We start from the raw sequence: 24,114 nt of genomic DNA on the forward strand, positions 1-24,114 counted from the left end.
TATTATAAACACTGTATTTACTCAGAGATGTGTTCATTTACATATGACTTTGGTTATTTAAATGTTACACTGGTCTTCTTGGGTCTGTCTACATGGTTATAAAAACTGAAGATAATAAAATGTTCCCGTGTTCCACTGATCCTGCTACTTTACAAGATTTGTGAGTATGCAACTAGAAAATTATACAGAATTTTGTCTGTTAGCTGGATACCTAACAAAAAAAAAAGTGTTCTGGAGGTTTCACTCCTGGTGAATTACTTCTATCACAGTACAATTCATAGAGCTGAAGGTGGGATCTGATATGAAACAACCCTCTTTATAGATAAATGTGGCTGTCAAGTTATTACACTAGTATATTTTCTCTTCATTACAGCTGTCTTACGGTTAGCAAATCATACAAAGTAAGGCTTCTGGTTCACTAAAGCATTCTTAACCACTAGGAAATTCTTTTTCTCCTTCCTGCCAAAGCTCACCGCTGAGATACACTAGTAAAATACTGCTCACAGAAATGCTGGATATCAAGAAACTGTGCATAAGATTGTTTTTGGAGCATATGTATATTAGTACTGAGCTTTAAAAAATAAAAATAATTTATTCCACAATTCATATTTTGCTGCTAAATTATATTCAAAACTGTACAAAAAAATAATAAATTATTAAATTTACAGAATTGCCATATAATCATCTAAACTGAGTTTTACTTATTTTAACTCAAGAATTTTCACAACCAATTCTCATGTAAGCACTGTTGCTAAATCTACGTTTAATAGGCTCTATATTATTCATAGGCCAGGACTGAGTTAATTTTTTTTCCTTGTAGCTGGTGCAGTGCTGTGGTTTGGATTTAGTATGAATGAGACTGACAACACACAAATGTTTTGGTTCTTGATAAATTGTGTTCATTCTAATCTAAGTGAAGGATTTCTTTGTGTCATATTTTATGCCACTGAGGAGCTCTACAGGAATCTTGGATGGTGCATGGCCAGGACAGGAGATCCATACCGGCCAAAGGGCTATTCCATGCCACAGATTGTCATGTATAGTATATACATGACCAGGAACAGCTGATCATTGCTTGAGGATAGGTTGAGAATTGGTCAATGGTAATAAGCTGTAATGTGCACTATTCATTTCTCTTAGGTTTAATTCTTATCTATCTAATTTTCATTGTAATACTAATAATAATAATAATAATAATAATAATTATTATTATTATTATCATTGGGTTTGCAAGACAAGATTTTGGAAGCAGGGGGCAACAGGAGTGGTTTCTCTGAGAAGCTGCAAGAAGCTTCTCCAATGTCTGAAGGAGCCAGTGCCACCTAGCTTCAAGATGGGCCTGCAGCTGGTCAGGGCCAAGCCCTTAGGGGACAGCAGCAGTGCTGCTGGGAAAACAGATTTGAGAAGGGGAGTATCACGGCAGTTTCCCATCAGCGGGGTGCTGGAGCCGGGATAACTCAGTGGAGGCTCAACACAGCAGCCTAAGCAAGTTATAGTGATTTTCAGCTCTTAGTGATTATCAGCTCAGTGATTTCAGCCCTTTAGCTTGCTAGGTGCCACAGCACAGACGCAGGGAAAGAGAGGAGAAGGCCGTGTGAGGTTCCGCAGGATTCTTTATTCGGGTGTTCCGTGAAGGTTCCCAATGACAGCTCTTCTGCCGAACCAGGCAGAATCAGGGGTTTTTATACCCTGCAGGGGTTTTGGAAACTGTCCAATAGTAAGGATGAGGGGAAAGTGGCCTATAGGCTTACAGAGAGATAAGCAGGGTCTGAAAGGTGGAAGAGAGGGGCTGCCAGGGTCCAGTCATGATAACTTGGCATTTCCTAGCTCAGACTTCTGACCTCCAAGGAGGCCTTGCAGGCCCTGGGCCTGCTAAAGGGGAGAGGTGCTGCTGCACTGGGGCAATTGCAACTAGAGAAGTGAGTGCGAAAATGTGAGAGAAAGAGCTCTTCAACTTCCAAGAACAGTAGAGTGAAAGGGGAAAATGTGTTCCAGGCTGCAGCATGTGGTGAAGACCATGGTGAGGCAGCTGTGCCCCAACAGTATGTAGAAGTCCACAGAACACAGGTTCACCTGCTGCACCTGCAGGATCCTGTGCTGGAGTAGGGGATTGCCAAAAAAGTGGGAAATTCATGCCAGAGCATGCTTCTGATCAGACCTATGGCTTCATGGAGGGAGCTTTTTGTGCTTGAGTAGGTCTGCTGGCAAAATCTGTGACCTTGGGAATAGGACCCATGCTGGAGTGGCTAATGAAGAAATGATGCCCATGGGAAGGACTCTTATTGTGGAAAATTAGGGAAGATTGTCTCCCACAGGAGAGATCCCACAGGGGAAGAGTGTGAGGAGGAAAGACTGGCAGAGCCAATGTATGACTGCAACTTTCCTTTCTGCACCACTGGCAAGGAGGAGGTGGAGAATTTGGGAATAGGGTTGAGTCTGGGAAGAAGAAAAGGGTGAGTGAAAGGTGTTTTTGAGGTTGAGTTTTATTTCTCATTGTCCTACTCTGCTTTGGTTAGTAATAAATTAATTTCCTTGAGCTGAATCAATTTTTTTCATAATGGTACTTGCCTTGTGATCTCCCTGCTTCTATATTGAACCACAAGCTCTTCTTTCATTGTATTTTCTCTCTGCTATCCAACTGAAAAGATGTGTGATAAAGCTGCTTGTTTTGACTCTCCTCCCTAACCAGGGTGGGAGTCAGTGAATTGTTGTGTAGTTAATCCACTTCAATGTCCTAGTAATAGAGGTTAAAAATTAATTTTAATCAGTGGAAGAGCAGAATATAACACAAAAAGGATCAAGCAAGAATAGTTTTTGTCAGTCCAGAACCTGAAATTTTTTTTTCTGAAAGATATCCAGACAAGAAATCAACACCATATACCATTTAAGCAAATTTTTTTTTTTTTAATATTTGGAAATTAGAAGAGGGATCATTTTAAAACTTATGATAAACAAGATGATGGTTCTTAGCCTATATTATTAAAATTTATTTCAGACAGTGAGAGAATACATTTGAAATGTAATATACAAGTAATCATTTAAAGGAAGGAACATAGAACATTTTAAATAATAAATCCATCATTGCAAAGGTCTTTATTTCTTCCACGTTTGCTATTTTTTAACACGTTATTTTACACTGCTAGATTTTGGTGATGAGGCAAGACATGATATGATCCCTACATCTGTATTGTCTTCTATGTCTTAGGAGGAAAAATAAAGAAATTGCAGAGTGACTTTTTCATTGACAGCAAAAGACTAATGAGACATGGTGAGTGATCAGCGTGTTATCACAGTGAGAGACTGTCTCGATAATTCCTAGCATTAGGAATTAGCCTTGGAAAAGCTTCTTTCTTTGGTAAGTTAGCTTAAATGTAGAAGGTACCCACTAAAACATAAAAATTACACCAGGTGAATTATTTTATTAGGACTTTTACATCTTTCACAAAATTTGCATGTCTTCATAAGATGTCATAACTAATGGCTTCAGAAGGAAGTTTTCTTCCTTTGACAATTAAAATGTTCATAAAATCAAAAAGTATACCTTTCATCAACATGCTTAAAACAATTACTTTTTGATAAAACAGAAGAAGATAACATTTTAATTTTTTTAAATATAGCATCAGCTAAATCCTAAATAGCGTTGAATTACCAGAGGAATAGAGCTAATAGCTGCATTATATACCATTGTTGCAAATCAAAAGAAGGGTAACATATTTTTTTTTCTTTCTAGTTCAAATTAATGTAGTGCTAAGCTCTCTTTAAACATACTTGCATAAACATTTAACTGTTTCAGTGTCAAACTTGAAAGTCCATCTAATGATCTTTTCCTCAAATATCAGAATTTATTTCTTTGTTTGAAGAAACTAAAATGTGATTCACTGTGTATTACTGTTATCTTCTATCTGATCCCACTGTAGTTTATTAGGTTCTCAAGGTTCCACAGAGATAAACACTTAATCTTAATTTGCCCATGGGAAATAATATGCTAAATAATAGTATCATCCGATTAAGTCTTCTCAGGCAAAACATGTGCTTGGTGGCCATAAAATTCCAAATTAACATCCCACAACAAAATTAAAATTCAGTGTGATTAACTCAGATGATAGTAACGTGTTCACAGCATGTAGTCCGCTCAAGCGTTATATGATGTCCTGATCATAAAAGTAAGCTGCTTGTCAAGATCGTTTTCACTGGTTTCTTTTTCTTACATTTTATATATACCATTTCAACATATAAAAAATTATGTAAAAATACCAAACTAATAGAAAGCTTTTAAACTTTTTAAGGACTTTCTGCAATTCATTTATTGAGTCTGAGAGCTCACTTTCATATATCAGTAGTTTGCAGAACTAGATGAGTGCCTTGCTGGTAAAGATTTATAGCATCTTCACATTTTGGACAGTGAGAGACAGTTCACATTTTTGGACTAGCATGGTTCAGATTCACTAAGGATTTTTTAATGGATAACAGCCTTCAGATCTGCCATCAATTATTCTAAGGCATCTCTCCTCTTTATTTGCAGTTAGAGGTAAAGTTTTTCTCCTGTTGACACTGCTAGGAGAAATTTCTGCCATTGTATTTCACTCTCTGAAACACTAATAAAGAACTCATAGTTACTCGACAGAAATACTGACCAAATACCTCCCATAGGGGAGAAGTACATTTGTGTGCCCCATCTTGCAGCAATGAAAACAGGGCCTGGCAAATACCAGTTATTAATCGTGAGCTTAGAAGGCTCCTTAAAGATTGACTTAGACCAAAATATTTGTGTGTTGTGAGATTTTTTTCTTTAATCAACCCGGGGATATAAAATGGAGTGGAAGAACTTTCCTACAAAAAACAATAATAGACACTATTCCAATACTGGAAATGGCATAATAATTCCTGGGAATGTGGAGATCTGCAATCTTCCTTGCATATGTTTCAAATTTTTTTCCATGACCAGTGGTGTCGCGAAGAATCTGATTTGGAAATGGTTGTCAATTCTTTTTCACATATTTGAAAGTCAAGTATAGCTAAGGTTTCTTAAAAAACACGTGTTTTTCAGAAAAAAAGACTTAGGAGCAGAGGGAAGGGGCAAAGAATACAGAGTAAATTAATGACTGATCACTAAATAGCCTAGGATATTTTAAGTCTGCCATACTATGAATGTAATAAACTGCCAAATGTTTGAATTTTCTTATTGGTGATTGGCACACATCATACTCAAGGCTGAATAACTTGCAAAAAGCAAGAAGCCAATTGGACTTGCATAGGGCTAGTTCTCTCAACACTGTATTTTGGTAGATGAATGCAGAATAACTTTCCAAACAGATTGCTAAATTATTCTCTAGGAGCTTGTTTCTTTCTTCTTAACTTGGAAGACAAGAAGAAAAGCCAGCAAAGGGTCTGAAAGGAAGTATACCTTTTCTGAAAAGAATAGAAATAGTCTGAGACCATTATTCAAACTCATGCATTTTATTATTCCTATTCCTTTCTTCACCATACTAAGACTGAGAATTTTTTGCTTGTTTTCTTATGCTACGTTTTAAATGCTCTTGTCTGTAAGCCAGTGCAATATCAAGAAGAGATGGGGTCCAGCTTATGGTTCATCTTTACTAATATCTTATATAGTTTAAACAAAATCAGTGGCAAGAAATCCAGACTGGGAAGTTTGGAGAGGCTTCACACATCAGAATTCTTCTTGTCCATGTGATAAAAGCTGAGGAAACAGATTTATTTCATTACTAATGTGCTGAGTTGACAAAACAGAAAAAAAGTGAAAGATCATATCATGGAAACTTTTCAGTTTTATTGCTTTTGTCATGGCCCATTCTTCACCTACTATCATCTCTATGTTCTGAGATATACTTGTCCCCAAAACACATGGTGCTATAAAAAAAAATCTTGTGATTTTTGCTCATATGTTTCCTGTGAAGTGAAAAAGCAAAAAATACTCTTGTAACCAGTGTTTTTTCTCTTTGGCTGACTTGGAAAGAGAACTGTCAACAGGGTACCTAGGAATTCATAGAGGGAGAACAGAATTTTCAAAGACAAATTTCTAAGAGATTAAGCACAAAAGATCCCCAAAGCTAAGCCAAGGAAAGCAGCATTATTCACTGCAGTTCAATTCTCTTGTGAACTCTTGCAAGAAAACTCAGGTTTTTTCTTCCTTCCTTCCCCCCACCCACCCCCCAATAACTTTATTTTACATAATGAGGCTTATCTCACTATTTCTTTTTTGTAGAGGTTGTGTAGTTTGTCAGTGGGAAAGTGAGCTTCTAGCTAAGATGTTACGAAACAGAAGATAAATGAAGAAAGATCTGGCATCATATAAAGAATATAGAAGATAGCTAGAGATGTGGATGATATGAGAAGAAAAAGGAGCATCAAATGGAAGGAAAAATTACTGAGAAATATTATATTCCTATATAGACTTAGAGGATGACATAGTGCTGCTTAAATCGCATTGCACAAGGACCTGGGACACATGCCTCTACCTATAATGAAAAAGAGAGGCAAAAGACAGGACTGAACTGATGAAAAATTGTGAAAGCAAATGAACCAGTAGTAGTGACAGTTTCAGACTTTATTTGAGAAGCCTGTTGTGATGTTAAGCCTTAGGAAGCAGGCAAAGTCCACCCAGCTGCTCATTTACCATCCCTCCTCTTCAGGACAGGAGAAGAACATAAGATGAAAAAAGATCATAAGTCAAGGAAAAGGCAGGAAGATCACTCACTAATTACTCTTATTGACAAAAGAGACTTGGTTTGGGGGAGAACAAGTTTAATTTGTTGCCCAATAAAAGAGATTAAAGTAGTGAGAAACAAATACAAATACTAAAACAACACCTTTTATCACCTTTCTCTCAGGCTAAACTTCAGTTTTCATTCCTGATTCAGTTTTCATTCCTGGAATCAGTTTTCATTCCTGATTCTTCTAGGTGCCCGGGGCAATGCATTGGAAGGGTATGTTTGAAGTGGGGAGGTATGGTCAGGACAGTGATTTGTCTCTGGTGCATCTTCCTCTTTTTCCCTCCTCCACTGTGTAAATCTCTCCACCGCTATAGGGAAATATCTGTGGTGGCAGCTGTAGTAGCTTCTTCCTTTCCCCCTCTGCCCTTAATATGCACCTTCATGTCTCCTACTACTTTTTCCCTTCTGACTATACAGCATCCTTGCCTTTTTTGGAAAGCATTTTCCCCACAAAATCATTCCCCAGGTACCATGACCTTTTCAGCAGGGCACAGCTGTGTCATGTGGTGGGTCCACAGGAGGTGGCTGTAACCAGCTGGGTCCAGCACAGGACAGCCCCTCAGCCTCTTTCCACAGAGGCCACTCCTGCAGCACTCTCTGCCAGCGCCTGGGCACCTGCATGGGGTGAAGAGCTGCTCGCTACGGACGGATGTGGAAATGCAAGCAGCCTTGCAGCAACAGGGGCTGCAGCAGGAGAATATGATCTTGTGGTGGGATGACACAGCTCAGTGAAGTAGGACACTCATGGACTGGGGACCTCCTTTAAAGAGACTAGCCAAGCAGGCTGCCACCTCCTGTAAGTTGTAGGGTTCAAGAGAGAAGTGCTCCAGTGAAAACCCTGGCGTAAACCTAAGAGTAAAATGGTCTATTTTTCAACAGTTTATTCAGACATCTAAAGCACTGAGCGGCTTATGCAATACTTCATTACTGGTGACTTATATTCTTCTTTTTTGATTGAATTTATTTTATCAGCTCTAATGCTACATGTGCAAAAAGGCAGCTGTTCAGGTTGGTTGGTTTTGAGTTTGAAGTTTTTTTGTAGGGGTTGACAGGAGGAATAGGTGGTTGGTGTTTCTTAATCTCATTTCAAAATATTTTCCCCTTCCCCTGAGCTGCTTTATTGATACCTAAGTAGTTTCAAAAATGTTTTACTCAAAACTTAGTGAAACAAGCAATTTTTATTTACTAAAACCATACCAGTATTCTATAGGTGAAACATCTAGATGTCTTTCTTCTAACACGTGTCAAATAAAAATTTATCAATCTAAGAGTTTAAGACAATATTAATACATCCTTGGGAACATGCACTTTCTGTAATTTTTCCTCTGGTAGCACATGAATTTTTTGTTTCCTTTTTTTGTTTGCTTGTTTTGTTGATTTTTTTTCTGTGTTTTAAGGTAACTGCAAAGTTTGTATATTTGCAAATACTTACAGTTTTATGTTACCAATTAGAAAAAACCTTCTTATAAATGACAAGAAATTCTGAAGTCAGAATGCTTAGCAGCCTTGCAGAATAAAATAAAATAATATTCTACTGGCTGTTACCAACTTTCAGTAAAGTACGTAAATACAGTCAAATTTCTGGTTTTATTTGCTTTTTTAGTAACTGTCTGATTTGTATAGAACTGTTGTTCAAGAGAACTGCTTATCCAAAGGATAAAAAAGTAAAAATTCACTGCAAGTGTGGGACCAGAACTTGGTTTTAAGCATGATAATTTTACTTCAAACAGTAAAGTCAGTGAGTATTACTAATGTGTTTTAGAGAATGAAAAAAAGAGCATTCAATTCTGAACACTAAATTACTTTCTCTTTTTTTTCTCTTAATTTATTTTCAATTAATATATTCAAATTTAACTTTAAATTAAGAGATTTTTCTGTGTTGAAATTCTATGAGCTTTGTAAAGCATGCCTTTATAGAAAATATTATTTAGAAGGAAAGAGCACAAATGACTACATGGTCTGTATCTAAATTGCACATTTGGTATTGATCCAGATTTTTCATTAACCATCTGCATGCCCAGAATTAAGTGGGAATGGCCAAATGCTTTCTATATGTGTCTTCTACTGCAGAAATGAGATCAAACATCCTGAAAAGAGCTGAGAAAAACAGTGATGGAATTCTCCTCCATCATTTTGGTATTTTGGTGATACACTTAATATTTTTACAAGACTTTGAGAAGTTTCTGGGATGATGCATACTTCAAACCAGTGAAGAATCCATGACAAATTCCTAGCTTGCTTTTGTCTAATCTTCAGTGTTTACCTAGCAAAGATGCCTAGGGGATATAGGAGAAGGAAAGCAGAAAGATGGTGTTTATGAATTTAACAAGATCAGTTTTCTTCCATGTGCTTCATTTTTGGAATAGTTTTCATGTGAGAGTGTATCTATGTGACTATATGCATATGCACACAATTGTTCCTATCATGTTTTAATAAACTGTTATTTCTCTAAGAAAATAATGAACTTCGATTAAGGAATGTATATAAAAACATATTAATAACTAAATGTCTCATCCTGAGTAATATTAATATTTTGCAGACTACATATTTAACTTTTTTTTTTTTATTTCTACAATAGCTTTTGAGAAGTCAGGTACTAGGACGTGAGATTTCATTCCTAGGAATTTCAGTCTTTCAGCTACTGAAGTTGTTTCAGGTATATACATTTAAAGGAAAAAAAGGAAAAAAAATAAAGAAAATGGAGGAAAAAGGAAAAAATGAAGGAAAATAAAAGGGAAAGAAAAAGGAAAATGAAAGGAAAAGGAAAAGGAAAGGAAACGGAAAAGGAAAAGGGAAAGAAAAAGGAAAATGAAAGGAAAAGGAAAAGGAAAAGGAAAAGGAAAAGGAAAAGGAAAAGGAAAAGGAAAAGGAAAAGGAAAAGGAAAAGGAAAAGGAAAAGGAAAAGGAAAAGGAAAAGGAAAAGGAAAAGGAAAAGGAAAAGGAAAAGGAGAAGGAAAAGGAAAAGGAAAAGGAAAAGTCTCCTAAACACTGAAACTGTTGCTATGTTACTTTTTTATACCTTGAAAATTAGACTAAGTTTGAGTTCTTTTTTTTCCCGCTTCAGTTAAAAATAGTTGCCATACTGCCACCTTATGGCTAAATACAGATTTAAAAAGTAAACATTCCCACCCAGCTTGTCTTTTGATATTTTGGCATTTTTTGTGCTTTCCACTGTGTTAATAAAAAATTTAAACTTTTACTCCCTCCATAAAGCAAATTAACTTTAAGTTTAAACTGCACCATCATTACCTGACTGTTTCTCTCAAACTGTAAGGACAAGAGTACAAGGTAATGCACCCATGAGTATTAACACTAATCTATGTTTAGACCCATGTGAAACTGTATGGAAGTCTTTGATCAACATCTGCTTTCTACTGTGTTCAAGTCTGTATACTATACAGGACTTGTGAATAAAAAAAAAAACAAAACAAACAACTAAATGGAACCTAAATCCATATGCCGAAATGGAATTGTGGCATACAATTAACCAACTGTATGTGCAAGCCAGACAAATCTTTTGATTAAGTAAAATGAAAAGATAAATGTAATACATTGTACTGTGTGATAGAATGTGTAATTCAAAAAACTCAGGTGTGGGAAAAATGTCTAGAAGTAAAATTCTGCAACACTCTGTTATTTAAACAATGGAAAAAAAAAACCCACAATGCCTGACAAATTCAAAACTGAAAGTAAGCAATTTACCTTTATCAAAAGCATTAAGAACTATATCAGGTCATCCCTATGTAAAATAATAAGAAGCTCAGACAAATTACCCAATCTTTTTGCTCTTTAACTTTCAAAATAAAATTCTTTCAAATGAGTTCTTGGCAATGAAAAGATCCCATCTGAAAAAGTGAGAAACCACAAATGACAGAAGTACACTGAAGATAGTGAACAACATGAGCTTTAATAAGAAATACTTTGCAGAAATACAATGTTTAATGAAAAAACACCTAAGTGCTGTCTATAATTATATATCCATTTTCTTAACTTATATGATTGAAAAACTTTCAGGCATCATATGTGATTTTTCACAATTTCTTCTCTGGAATTCACTGTTAGTCAATATTCTTGAACATTTGCTTAAATTGTATTCCCTTAGAAGAATCTGTGGCTGAAATAATGTAGAAGAAAATTAAAAAAAAAAATTAACAGAGATAAGTGGTGGTTTGGTTTTAGATAATTTTTGGGTTTGGGTTTGGGTTTGTTTTTTTTTTTTTCAGTATTGATTCAGATGTAGTCAGAAGTGTATGAGAATGCAAAAAAAACCCAAAACAAACCCAAACCAACAACAATAACAAAAAAAAACCCAACACCCCCCCCAAAAAACCAAACAAAAAAAAAAAAAACAACAACAAAAAAACCACCTCAGCAGTAAAACCAATCACATTTTCTTTGATAGTAATTATTAAAAAAAACCCCAAAAAACAACAACAAAAAAAAAACCAAAAAAAACCCAAACTCCCAACACACAGGAAAAAAAAAAACAACAAAAAACCAAACCAGAAAAACAACTCTCCCAAACAAAAAAAGCAACAAAACCCCCAAAAAATAACAAAAAAAAATTACCCCAAAGCAGCTGCTGAATGTAATTACAAAAAAAAAAAAAGATAGAACAGAAGACAAAATTAGAAATTAAAAGGGGATGGACTTTTCTATTTGCCATGTGAAGATTCAAGGGTCCTTAAAATAACATATGAGGAGTTTCAAGTCAGGTACCCAAAACAGAAATAAAATGTACTACATTCCCCTAAACACAGGAAAACACAGTATTGTTTTTTTTATAAATAATGTAGTTAATTTTTCCATTACAAATATAAATTTTAGGTGTAAAGGAGAATATAAAATGGTGTGACTAAAAAAGGTTAGATCAAGACTGAAGTAGATACTTTTGCATACAGCTGATGTGGACAGAACTCAAGAAGATTTTGGTTTTTACCTTATAGCAGATTGGAACACCTGGGAAAAATTTTGCTTCTCGCTACACTGTTCCTCAACACGTTAACACTGTTATCTTGTGGAAGACCCATAAGAGGAACTTTTATAAGGAACTTTTATAAGGAACTTTTATGTCCTTGTAGTGATAGGATAAAGGGGATTGGACTCAAGGCAAAGTTCAGATTTGATATTAGAAAGAAATTCTTTACTGTGAGGGTGGTGAGGCACTGTAACAGGTTTCCCAGAGAGGCTGTGAGCTGCTGTTCATGGAGGTGTTAAAGGCCAGTCTGGATGGGGCTCTGGGTAAGCTAGTTCAGTGGAAAGATCCCTGCTACAGGGGCGATCTTTCAGGCCCTTTTCAATCAACCTATTCTATCATTCTATGGTAACATTTTTTATTTTTAATGAAGAAAATATATACTTTCAAGGTAGAACTATATTCTAATAGTAACTTGGAAAAATGTTATCAAATAATCTTTTGACTGTCAGTTTTCTCAATACTAATATCAATAGCTAAACTCTCAAACTCAGCATATCCTCAAGCTATTTTGTAAGAAAATAAATACCAAATATCTTTGCTGACCACTTAATTTTGGTTGTGTTTTTCTGTGTTCTAATGTCACTAACTCCATTGGCTTCCCCAGGCCAACTAATTCCCCGTTTTTGGATTCCTTTTATTTTACTAAATTTTTAAACAGATTTAATGTTTATTCTAATAATATGTATCACATTAAAAAAAAAAGCACAAAAAATTAATTACTGCATCTTGTATCACCTTTAATGAATTTGGAATAAAGTGCCTCTGTTGCCTGGGAAGAAATTTTGGTGGTATTACTTTTCAAAATTACTTGCTAGACAAACATGAATTATCCTACATACAAACACAGTCAATAAGTTCAACCGTGTGTTCAGTCATTGGGTTAAATTTAAGAGTTTAGGGAAGTTCATTAAAAGTACCTGGTAGATGCCATACCATTTGCATGGATGAATGGTTTTTTTGTCAATCCCAGCTGTAAAAATAAAAATAATACTGAAAAGGCAAATCACGAAATGTAGCAATCTCTTCCTTGAATCCTCAGGATTCTGGTACCTCCTGTCACCATTTTACTGTTACATGCTGCTACATCCCTTACTCAGGTTATGGTGCATGTTACAAATGTACAACTTTCCTCTTTTGTTTTGCCTGGTCATGTGCATGCACCAATGGCATGATTTCAGCTATTTGTGAGAATTTTAATTTATTAAGGGGTAGGGTTGCAACTGAGCAATTGCATTTCAGGATGACCAGGAGATAGTGGGGACTACAAAAGCCCTGATTTTGTGTTTCCCCTAAGCACAATTCTTGAACAAATACTTCAGGCATGGTAGGTACAGTAATTTGATGTAGAAAATTATAAAAAGCATGGATAGCATAAAGAAGATTACATTAAAAATTGAAAACCAAAATTACATCCAAAAATTACAGCTTTCTTAGCAACAGGACCTATACACCCTTTTCATCTTTGTGTGAGCTTTTAGGTGTTTGCAATAACCCATTCACCTACTTTAGATTTATGCCTATGGTATGAAATGAAAGTTGCATGAAAACAATCACTCTTAGGAAGAAAATAGAGGAAATCCAATGTATAATAGTTTCAGTCCACAACTAAGTAATTCAGAATTATGTAGAAACTTGGCCTCTAACCAATTATCTCCTCTTTATAACAATATATCTGAACATTACATGAAAGGAAGGAAACAGGATGGTCTGTAACAAGATGAGTATTGGAAACAGAAAAAACAAAAGGAACTTTCATCTCTCTGCAGCTGGAATAATCAAAAGTGAACAAGGGCCCTTCAGTTGAAGGTTATTAATTTGTATCTACTATATTTGAAGATTTAATATGGAAGCTGTAAATAAGCAAATTACCAGCTGTCAGAAAAATTTTCACTATTAATTTAAATGAACATCCTTTAGGCAAGCTAACATTTTGTTAGCCTGCAGACTAATTCTAGAATAGAAAAATGCATAAATAAACAGTTAATGAATATCAAAGTTCATTTTCCATATTTTTACTAATACAAAAATAAACTTTCATTGCCAAGGCACTTTGTTTATAAGAATAAACATCATCATGAGTGGCCTCCCTGTAGGATAGATGATTAAACAAATTCTTGTTATTCTGTTTGTCCCCTTTCTTTCTTTAAAGGTGACTTTTATATTATGGAATATGGTTAGAACATATATGTCTTGTGAAGGTCAAACTGTAAAGCTTTTTATTATGAATACGAGGCAGATCAAGCTACTCTTGATTTATGTTTGTATACTGTACAAGATGTCAACTCAGAGAGGTAACCTTGGTCAATTCCTCAAAAAAAATCTGTCTCAGAGACGACCTTAGTAACTGACACCAGAGTTTGTCCTCTGTAAGTCATAAGAGTTTCTACTAGATTTTTTACTGCCCAAAAAAGGGACACCCTGTAAATGCACCTGTTTACATTATGCCCTTTTGGGGATGCCTACAGAGTCCAAATGAGGGCAGAAAGAAGACACTGCTGTTAACACCTATTAAACTTCTCAGTCCACAGAGGGAAGTGCTGCACTGCAGAGAGACCTAAGGCAGGTCACAAAAAGGAGGAATTTATTCACTGTTAATTGCCACTGTGCTGTCACATTCTGTCTACAATTCAGAAAACTGTCTGGAGACAAAAAACCCCTTGCACTTTCACAAAATATAAGGTTATAAAAATAGAGTTTTATACATAAATGCAAAAGTTACATGATTCATATGTAGTGTATTTGTATCATTTCATGATCTCCTTGGGAAAAATAAAAATCAGAGGAAAAGTATATCAAAGAATATATCAGAAATATATCATAGTACAAATCTTGTATGGGCCAAATGCCATGAGCTTATCATCATCACAATCTTTAATTTTAGTGAACTGCCATATTTTAAAAAATAACTGCAGAATACATATAAGAAAGAGTTAAAGCAGTCCAAAAGAGAAGTTTCTTTTAGTTCCACATCAGTTCTTTAACTTTACAAACATAATGTGTGGATTTCTTAAAAATGAAAGGCTTTATATTCCTGATTTTCATGACAGTGGATATTGTCATTTTTCAGTGGAGGAAAAAGGAAGAAAAAGTGTAATTTGTCCTTTCTAGTTCTTTGTACCAACACTTATATTCCAGTACTGGCTAAAGTGTTAGAAATATAATTATTATTGTACTAATGAAATGCTTCTAAGCTGCAAACTAATCCAGGACATACTAGGAATGTTCATTTTTTATGGCCATTGCTCAACTTCCAGGCAGTCAATAAAATACTTCTTACCAAACACTAACTAATAATTGCTGGAATGGCATTTTTCTGAGACACAGAACAAAATTACCGTTCTGAGAGTGAGCAAATAACTGAAAAACCAAAGCTTTAGTGGAAAAAAGTTGGAAGGAGTACAGAAAACCAAACTTGAAGCAATCCCCACTTTCACACTTCAGTCAACTGAACAAGTCATAAGTTCACTAGAGTTGTGTTTTCTGGGAGGATAAGCTGACTCTAGTCTTTGGACCTGCATGAACAGTAACAATATTATTGCTATTTTGGAGAATAGCATTGCAAAGGACCAACTGATTTGTACTATGAATTTATACACTGATTCTTCTCTGAAGGAAGCTCTCAGAAAAGTTTCCACTGGCTTATGAAGTAGTGTAATTATGATATAACCTAATTTGCAGTCTACATGAAGATTTGTGCATGAATTAGAAATTTTTGTTCCTTCACTACAAGATATTTGTAGTACAGAGTTATATTTTGAGAAATACATTACATTATTTATTATTCAATGCAACAGAATGCAGTCAAAAATGTTTATCTGTTATTTTTAGGACACACTAGATTTTTACATGAGTTTTTCTTTGAAGGATATTTGAAAATATTCTATCCCTCTGGAGAGTCTTGAAAAAATAAATAAATTCCTGAAGCTTATTAAAAGAAAAAAAAAACCCAGCATTTTTCATATTTTCTACTGAAGCAAATGACCAAAGAGAAACAAAAATTGCCTTATAAAAAACAGTTTTAAACTAAATAATTTCTACAACATATCTCTCAATGAAGCAAACATTAGTAACATTTTGCTTCTGGTGATTATACCTGATTATAATGTTTATTTACAGTACAAAATAATAAAGCATACTGATCTCTGCACATAAAAATGTGGTAAACAAAAACAAGCAGCCAAATAAGTTAAGTCAGGGCTTATCCAGAGGCTATTAAGCATTTATAATAAACTGTATGAAAGATTTACAAAGCCACAGGCTTATCTGGGACTGCTGTGAAACACAGCTCTCTCTACTGGGTTTAATACAGAATCATGTGATGTTCTCAAAGGGTAAACTCAAAGCTTGTTTGTCAACCATATCTTAAAACCACATAATTTTACATTTTTGGAAACATGGAATTCTGCTACACCTTTAATATTCTATGTTTTACAGTTAATACTCCATGAAATCACAAAAATTGTTCTCCTTTTGCTCTCTTATTTATATAAAATTCATAACGGCTGAAGCAATTACTGTGTATTTCTTTAAAAAATAAAAGATCTCTGAACTTACTTCCTGTATTTTGATAAGTCCTCATATATTACCCCTTTGAATTATATTACAACGTGCATTATTATGCTTTAAGAATACATACATTAAACAAGTTTTAAATTTTATACTATTTTTAAACAGAATTTCAGTCATGGAACAGGATTAAAGTGCATGTCTTTAAAATTGCACTATGTTGACACAAATACTTAAAGGACAATAACTTAAACAGATCATTTCCATGAATTGACAAAGATACAGTCCAGCCAATCATAGGCTTTTTAAAAAGTTTACTTATTCTTTGAAAAAACTAGGTACATTGAGAAAAAAAAATAAATAGAGATTGTGAGTAACAATTCTCACTGTTATCTAGGAATACAGTTTAAACAGTACATTATTTTAATTTCTTTTAAAAATACATTTGCCTAATACCAAAAAAAAGATTTTTAATGCAAAGGAAAGGCAGAAAAGCAGGAATCCTCTCCAGAAATTATCCACAAATATGTCTTCAGGGAAAAATTATACAATATTTCTCTTTTTCAAGCAAAAGCCTTTGCATGTTCTATTTCCTATCAGGAAAGCAAAGCTAACATAAGAAGGAAAAAAACCAGCAATTTTTTGTTATATGAGAAATAGATAATTTCAAATACACAAAAGAAATAGACTTTTTGAAGAACTATTAATAAACCTCTCACAAAAACTGTGTTTATGTTTGAAGATTTTTTTAGTGTCTTGTGGAGAAGCATTGTAGGCATTTATGGAGCTGTATTGTTATAAACACATTTTAGTAGTGTTTTAAAAACATTGTCAGGAAGCAGCCAGTAAGAACATGCAAAAGGTTTTCTTTGGAAAGTGATGTCATAGAGAATTAAAACACAGGGAAGAGGATTTTGGAGAAATATTGGTGACTGTTCATTGTAACAAAGTACAGTTTAATGTGAGACTGAAATAAACCCAGCATTATCCACCAAAGAAATCTGCCTTTTAGTGAAACCTGAATCAATAAAAGCAGCATGACTTAGTGATGAGGATCTTATCAGACCAGCTTTCTGGTCCTAATTTTGGGTGGTAAGAACAGCAAAGGTAACAAACATCAAAGGCAACATGAAAGACATATATTAGTTGTTGATTTATACATTGGTTTTGCTAATTTTCAGGTTTCTGTGGATAAGTACCAGATCATTTCATGTGTTTCCCAGCTGCAGCAATTTCATTGTTTCAGAAATTTCATGGTGTAACATAATAGGTATTTTATAATATATTGGGATAATTTTTTTTCTTCCTTGGGTAATCATTATTGGATGAAGCTTTGTAATGCTGGCATAATCATTCTATATTGCATATCTAAGAAACAGAATAATAATTTCTGTTTGAAGAATACTGTTGTCCTTTATGGAGAAGGCAAACTAGTCCAGTAATAAGATAAACAAAACTCTATAACTTTCAGCTAACACTTCAAAAATCCAGATGTTTGAGTCTGCAATGTTACGTTATATCAGGCTATGCCATACTGCACCATGACACACCACACTACACTAGATTACTAGATACAACACTATACTGTATTATGCTAATTATATGATGTCAATGAAAGTTTGCAGAAGGAATTCTAAACAAACAGCCATGTTAAACAGCAGTAAAACATGAATGCAGCAGGTATTCAGGGCAGACATAGTAGAGATGGGACAGCTTGGAGGAAGATTAATATTCACCACAAGAGAGAACAGAATTCAGTTGAAAGGAAAAAGTAGGGGGGAAAAAAGCCTGAAAGGTCCAACCAGATAGTAATGGTAATTGCCTGGGTATTATAATTACATTTAAGTGACAATTGCATACTATTGAGAAAATGGTTGTCAGTATCACACTATCCTGAGCAGCTCAACCAGTTGTTGCCAGGAAATATTAAAAAACTTAAGATTATATTGAAAGAAAACTTTCCTAAGCATCAACAAACAGAAGAAATTTGACTTCTTTCCATTATGAAAGTAAAACTGTAGGAGTAAGTTTGGATATGAGAATTCATAAACAAAAGACAGTAGTTTTAAAAGCCCTTTATATGAGATGCATGTAGTTAAAACATTTTCATCCCTTCCCTATTAATAACCAAGTAAGCAGAATGTGAAGGGCATTTTTACTACTTAATCTGCAGAGAAGCTGAGAAAATAAAATAGCATAGTTATACAACAGTAAGCATATAGTTAGGAAAATATTAATAAGTAGAACCGTCAGGGACTGTCATTTCAAGTCATACCAATCACACCAAATTATATATCTTTAGCTAAAGAAGCCACTAAACATAAATGCCATAAGTAAGGCTCAGCCTGATAGGTGACGAGATGCAGGAGGTTAACATACTGTAACAATTGGCTCAAGGGAGATCAGGTGTCCTGGAGGGGACATTTAATTAGAGCTTTTTGGACTGGATGTGGAATGCATTCCCATAGGAGTTCCTTAGCTGATTGACTGGAGCAGCATTTTCAGCACCCTTGGAGTCGATGGTACATTTTGCCTGCTAAGCAAAAGAGGGAATTCTGCCGGTGTAAGTCAGAGGGAAAATATACATGGCATGAGAGTGCTGTGATGTATGAAAATAGCAAATACTATAACACAGTAAAACTCATCATAGTAAAATATATTTAGTCAAGTCCATGATGGAACTCAGAAAGAACACCACCGTTATGTCAGTCATTGTTCAGATTTCATTCTTTAAGACTTAGCCTCTCAAATACTTGGCACTTTTCGCAATCTATGTACATCAAGCTCCTTCTTGCTTCTTAATATTGAGAACAAAGAGCCCCTAATTACATTTGAAACATTTATTTTTATATATTCTACAGTTTTCTTTCTATTTCTTTTCTGTCAAGTTGACACATAATCTTAATCTCCTTGTCCATAGTCACTTCATAAGTAACTATTTTAAAGATTATATATAAAGTGGTAACTTAGTATGACTTTGTTGATGTTGGTCTAAACAGACAAAAATAAGAGAAGAAACACTATCAACATGCATTTTTCTTAATTTGCAATATTATACATTTTATTCAGGCTTTTTTTCCCCTTCCTTCTTGAGCACCATCTGCAGTATTTCAACCATGTAAAATGCTATTTAGTGCCACAGGGAGACTTATATAATTTGTGTCAAGTTTCCCTGAGAGTACTACAAATGGTTTTCTATGACACATTTGATCAGCTCCTACTATCTCATAAGACTAACATCAAACACAGTAAAAAAAAAAAAACATAGTCTTGTTATAATTTCAATGAATTTGAATGAAAAGACCCCTAATGTAAAAAACAAAACCAGCTAATGAAAAAAAGAAATCACCGCTCAAAAAAGAAAAACAATAACAAGAAAAAAATCCCATACAGCCACAAACACACCCACTCAACAAGAAAAACAAAGCACAAAAAGCCCAAAATACTCCATACCACACCAAAATAAACCTGACAAAAGCCACAAGCAAAATAACACCACTTTTGGGCTAACACATCTACAGAAAACACCAAGTAAATCAGTTGACACTGACAGCCTGTCTGCCTGTGTGAGCTACTACACAATAAGCTAGAATATGAATTTATTGGATACTCAGTATGGACTTCTCATGCAGAAGTGTCGTTACAGCAGTTAATCAGACCATGTTAGAATCACCCATCCCTGCAATAAACATGCTACCTCTCTTCTACAATAAGCTTTTGTGAATTATCTTTCAGTTTTTGAAAGACACTCAAAATCATTTGGATTATTCCTGGGAATAAGGTGACAGACACTGATGTGGTATGTGCTTGTGGGGATTTTTTTCATCTGCAAAAGACATTACTTTTCATTAATTTCTTCTTATCTCTTGAGAGGTGCCAGCTCTGAAGAAAATATTTCTATCCTTTTGAACAGGACAACCTGACATATTCTGACAACACCTTTGTGCTATCAATAGCCATGACATTACCTCCTGAACAGTCAGTATGGTATCATAATATGGTGGAACTATAGATAAAGGTATGCCATCTAGAAATGGAAGAAATTAAACTCATTAGGGTTAAATAGAGAACAGGGATAATAATTAATTTCAAAAAGTCTCCAGTGGCAAAACTGAGTGATTAGCATAGTGCATTTCTCAAAGGCAAGAAAAAGGTGATCCTCTACCTAAAAAGACTTTTAAAAGATTATGTTATTTAATGGATATGTTAAAGTTCCGCATCATGCTTATGAGGACTATGCTTAGCTGGTAAAAGTTTCTCATGCTTTTGAAATTAAAAAAGTCTAGAACAGAGCTCACAGTATGTTCTAATGCAATATATAATGCAAAGTGAAAGCCTCATGCCTTTTATTTTCTTGCTTGTGGGGTTTTTTTTAAGTTCATCCTTCAGTTGAATCTAAGAACAACAAAAAACTTTCTCTTGCCTTAAAAAAGTACTACCAGGTACGTTCATGAATAGAATTTTCTTAATCCAAACATTAAAGACTAATCTTTTCACTGTGATGCAGAGTTAATTTAAGCTGCTGTTTTCATCAGTGTTTTTTATTTTATGTATTAGATGTTTTAGGTGTTTTCTAGTGTATTAGGTGTTTTCCAACACCTTCCAGAAGACATTAAGCATTTTCTTTTATAAACTCACTGAATTTAGTAAGTCGTCTAAAGTCTGACCAATCATAACTGTGATTCTCTAGTTAACACAGGTTCCCCAGGACCTATATGCTTGCTATACATTACAGTTTCAGAAATGCATCATGAAAATGGAATGATAGTGTATTTAAATCCTACTGTCTCACTTCTTCATTACAGACTAAAGTATTAAATAATTAAATGATATATCATCAAGCTGGACAACAAACACTTTTGCTGATAACCTAGAAATAGATTCATATTGATGAGAAGAGAGACTCTTGGAAGTTTTACTGTAAATTCATACAAATAAATTAAGAGAGAGAACAACTGTTTTTAAACACTTAGGGTTCTCTCTTGAGGATGGCTTATTCAGTTTCAAGTGAAGTAGCAGCTTTTATTTTGACATTCTTCAGCCTAGTCAGCATCATATATAGAGCTACATGTTGGTCTCCCTATTTCTTCATCAGATAAACTGTTTTGTACTTTTAAGTGATGTACTTTTAAGATCATATGCTCCCACAGAAGGTTTCAGATTCCATGATTCACAAATTCACTCTGCAATCTATCTAAAGCTTAGATAATAAAACATAGCTTACATTTTCTGAAAGTTCTAGTTATAAAATGCCACACAAGCTAAGAATTGACCAAATCAGCTTGCATATTCTTTTTGAAAGTAAGGTAAATGCTTTTGGGTTTATTTCGGATGGCTTTATTCCTCTGCCTGTACATATAATTGCACCCTGCAGCTGTGAATGCACAGAGGATTTCAAAACTGCTATCTCACAGGATGACAGCATTCTGATAAAATAGTAACATGAAATAAATATTAGGGACAGACTGTGAATTGAATTTTTTTGAAAAGTAAAAAATTCTTTCCACATACATTATACCAAGTTTGAAAATTCAGTAGGGCAGCATTTAAAGATCCTTTTCGTTTTTGTTTACACTTAAAATCAAAACTTTGAAAAACAGTTATTTTAAAGAAAATGTGCTACCATAAAATAGAGTTGTTGTCAAAGAATTCAACAGCTGTTGAATGTAGTGTAACTATATTCATGCTGTACAAGGTCACTTACACATTTAAATACATAGATTTTTTTTGAACCAAAACAATAATCCAGTTTTAACTTTACTTGAGAGTTTATGACTGAAATCTATCCCAAAGCTTATATAATTTGATCTACAATGTATAACAGTTAAATTCAAACGTTAGCCACATAGTTCTGGGTTTTGTCTTTAATGTACCAAATCTTTCATCTGATGTAATAGAGGACAAGTTTTCATCTTCAAGATGTCATCTGTGTTTCCAATTGCAAGTTAAGTGATACATCTTTTACTTAGTTTCTATTAAACCTATTTTTCAAAGGCATGAAGAATGCTCCAGTGATAATGTGTTGCTTTGCTCTGTTTGCTTTGCTGAAAGTCATAGCACGGACTGTTATGCCAGTCAAGAAAAAGGAGCTCTTTGGGAGAGAAAAGAAAAAGAAATGTGTCCTAAAGATAACATTTCAAATTTAAAAATACAGATGAAGTTCTAAAAAAACTTTGTACTGAAAATATTAAAAGACACAGGATACACATTCTGGAGCCCTGCTATATACTACTCTGTGCTATTTCATCAAAAACATTCTTATCATGACCCCTAAGGACCACTTTCAAGAAAAGTATATGACATATATATTCTCAATTCCTTCTCCTTTCCATTGAGTATAAAGTACTTCTCACTGTTATAATTGTTTTGGCTTGTTTTCTTCTGTTTTCTTTTGGTTTGGTTTATGGGTGAGTTGGTTGGTTGGTTGGTTGGTTGGTTGGTTGGTTGGTTGGTTGGTTTTTTGCCTACTGAGATTCTGTTTCAAATAAATTATCTTTTTCATAGGTCTAATGCTAGAGTTAATGGCATGTATTCCTTTCCATCTTATTTAATGAATGATGATTCTTTCCTTTTGTGTGCATAAATTTTCCCCCCTTTTTTTTCATTAATAATACTTAAAATATTCCATATATTTAAGTCAGGGCAAAATAAGACATATTCAGTGAAATGTGATAAAATATTATTTATAGCAGACACACAAAATTAGAAAATTTATTTCAATAGATAGAATTACCAGTGCGACACTTCCATTTTGCATTTCACCTCTGTCTTAAAATGAATGTGTGCCACATTTTGAAAATTTTTTGCTGTTTGTGAGGAATCTTGAATCAAATGGGAGTAGACCTGAATAGAATATATGAAATTCAGGTTTGCATTTAGACTTGTCTGTGATAATAGTTTGATAAGGAATTGAGTAGCTTAGCCAACTTATGAACTCTTGGAGTAAGAAATGGTATAATTATTTCTAGCAGCTATTGAACATTGATTAAACTGAATTTCCCTAATAAGTTTACCTTTTATTTATTTTTAGCATTATTGCCCATTAAGAACACCTTCTAATACAATTACTGGGACTTCTTCTATTTTAGAAACATCAATATCATTTTACAGTCATTAATTCTGACATTTACAATCTCAATAAATCAAGGACATCAAGGACAATAAAAAGGTCAGTATTATATCTGTGGCACCATGGGCTTCAAAACATCTGAAACTGACAAAATATTCAATAGCGAGCCAAAGACAATCTGTTTGCTGCATCAACACTCCTGCTAGAAGAATTCAAAACTAATTTTAAAGTGACTGCATTAACTGTAATGGCTGACCAGATGCATAAAGCATAAAATCGCTGATCTCAAGACCACTGTCTATATGACCTCATCAGTTAGTTGCAGGACCACGGATTTGTGTTTTAATCTGGGGAGGAAGACATATTCTCAAGCTTTTCTTGGTGACTTAATCAGGGTATCTGACATGCTTCCCATCCTGTGACACTTTAAGCCCTAACCCTGAAAGCTCTGGGAAACTGGTCTTTTCACCAAAACAGTGATTAGTTGTTCAGCTGTGGGAAAATAACCATGGCAGCCTTCATCCTAACTGAAAGCAGATAACCTAAGTATTTATGTGTCTATTAAACATTACTGTACTTCCTATTGTAAGTATTCTATCTCCAGAAAATTCCATTAGCATTGCATTGGATAAGAAATTGGAGCAAACAGAGCATAAGTGCTTCAGTTACAAAATAAGCCATAGAGAGTTTAACAAACACTTTAAATTGTTCACCTCATTGTACAGATTGCAGAGAATTCTCAAAGATATGAATGAAATTTTCTGCCACATCAGCCATGTTGATGGTAGTTGGGTAGCAGACTGAAGTATGGAAAGGTGAATGGAAAA

The 24,114-nt window shown here is 34.4% G+C and overlaps 1 protein-coding gene and 1 long non-coding RNA gene across 22 annotated transcripts in view; one reads left to right on the top strand and one right to left on the bottom strand.

The window, feature by feature from the left end:
* The window catches only part of PTPRD (protein tyrosine phosphatase receptor type D), a 1,155,490-nt gene that overhangs the window by 796,909 nt on the left and 334,467 nt on the right, over positions 1-24,114 (bottom strand). The window lies entirely within an intron of this gene.
* On the top strand, positions 1,413-10,967 carry LOC135290796 (uncharacterized). 2 transcript variants are annotated; one of them, XR_010353619.1, is made up of 3 exons: positions 1,413-2,453; positions 3,206-3,355; positions 6,227-10,967. It is a non-coding gene; the product is annotated as an uncharacterized LOC135290796 (long non-coding RNA). The 2 variants fall into 2 exon arrangements; XR_010353620.1 differs by having other exon boundaries at positions 9,391-10,967.

This window comes from Passer domesticus, chromosome Z (assembly GCF_036417665.1).
Source record: "Passer domesticus isolate bPasDom1 chromosome Z, bPasDom1.hap1, whole genome shotgun sequence".
Taxonomy (NCBI): domain Eukaryota; kingdom Metazoa; phylum Chordata; class Aves; order Passeriformes; family Passeridae; genus Passer; species Passer domesticus.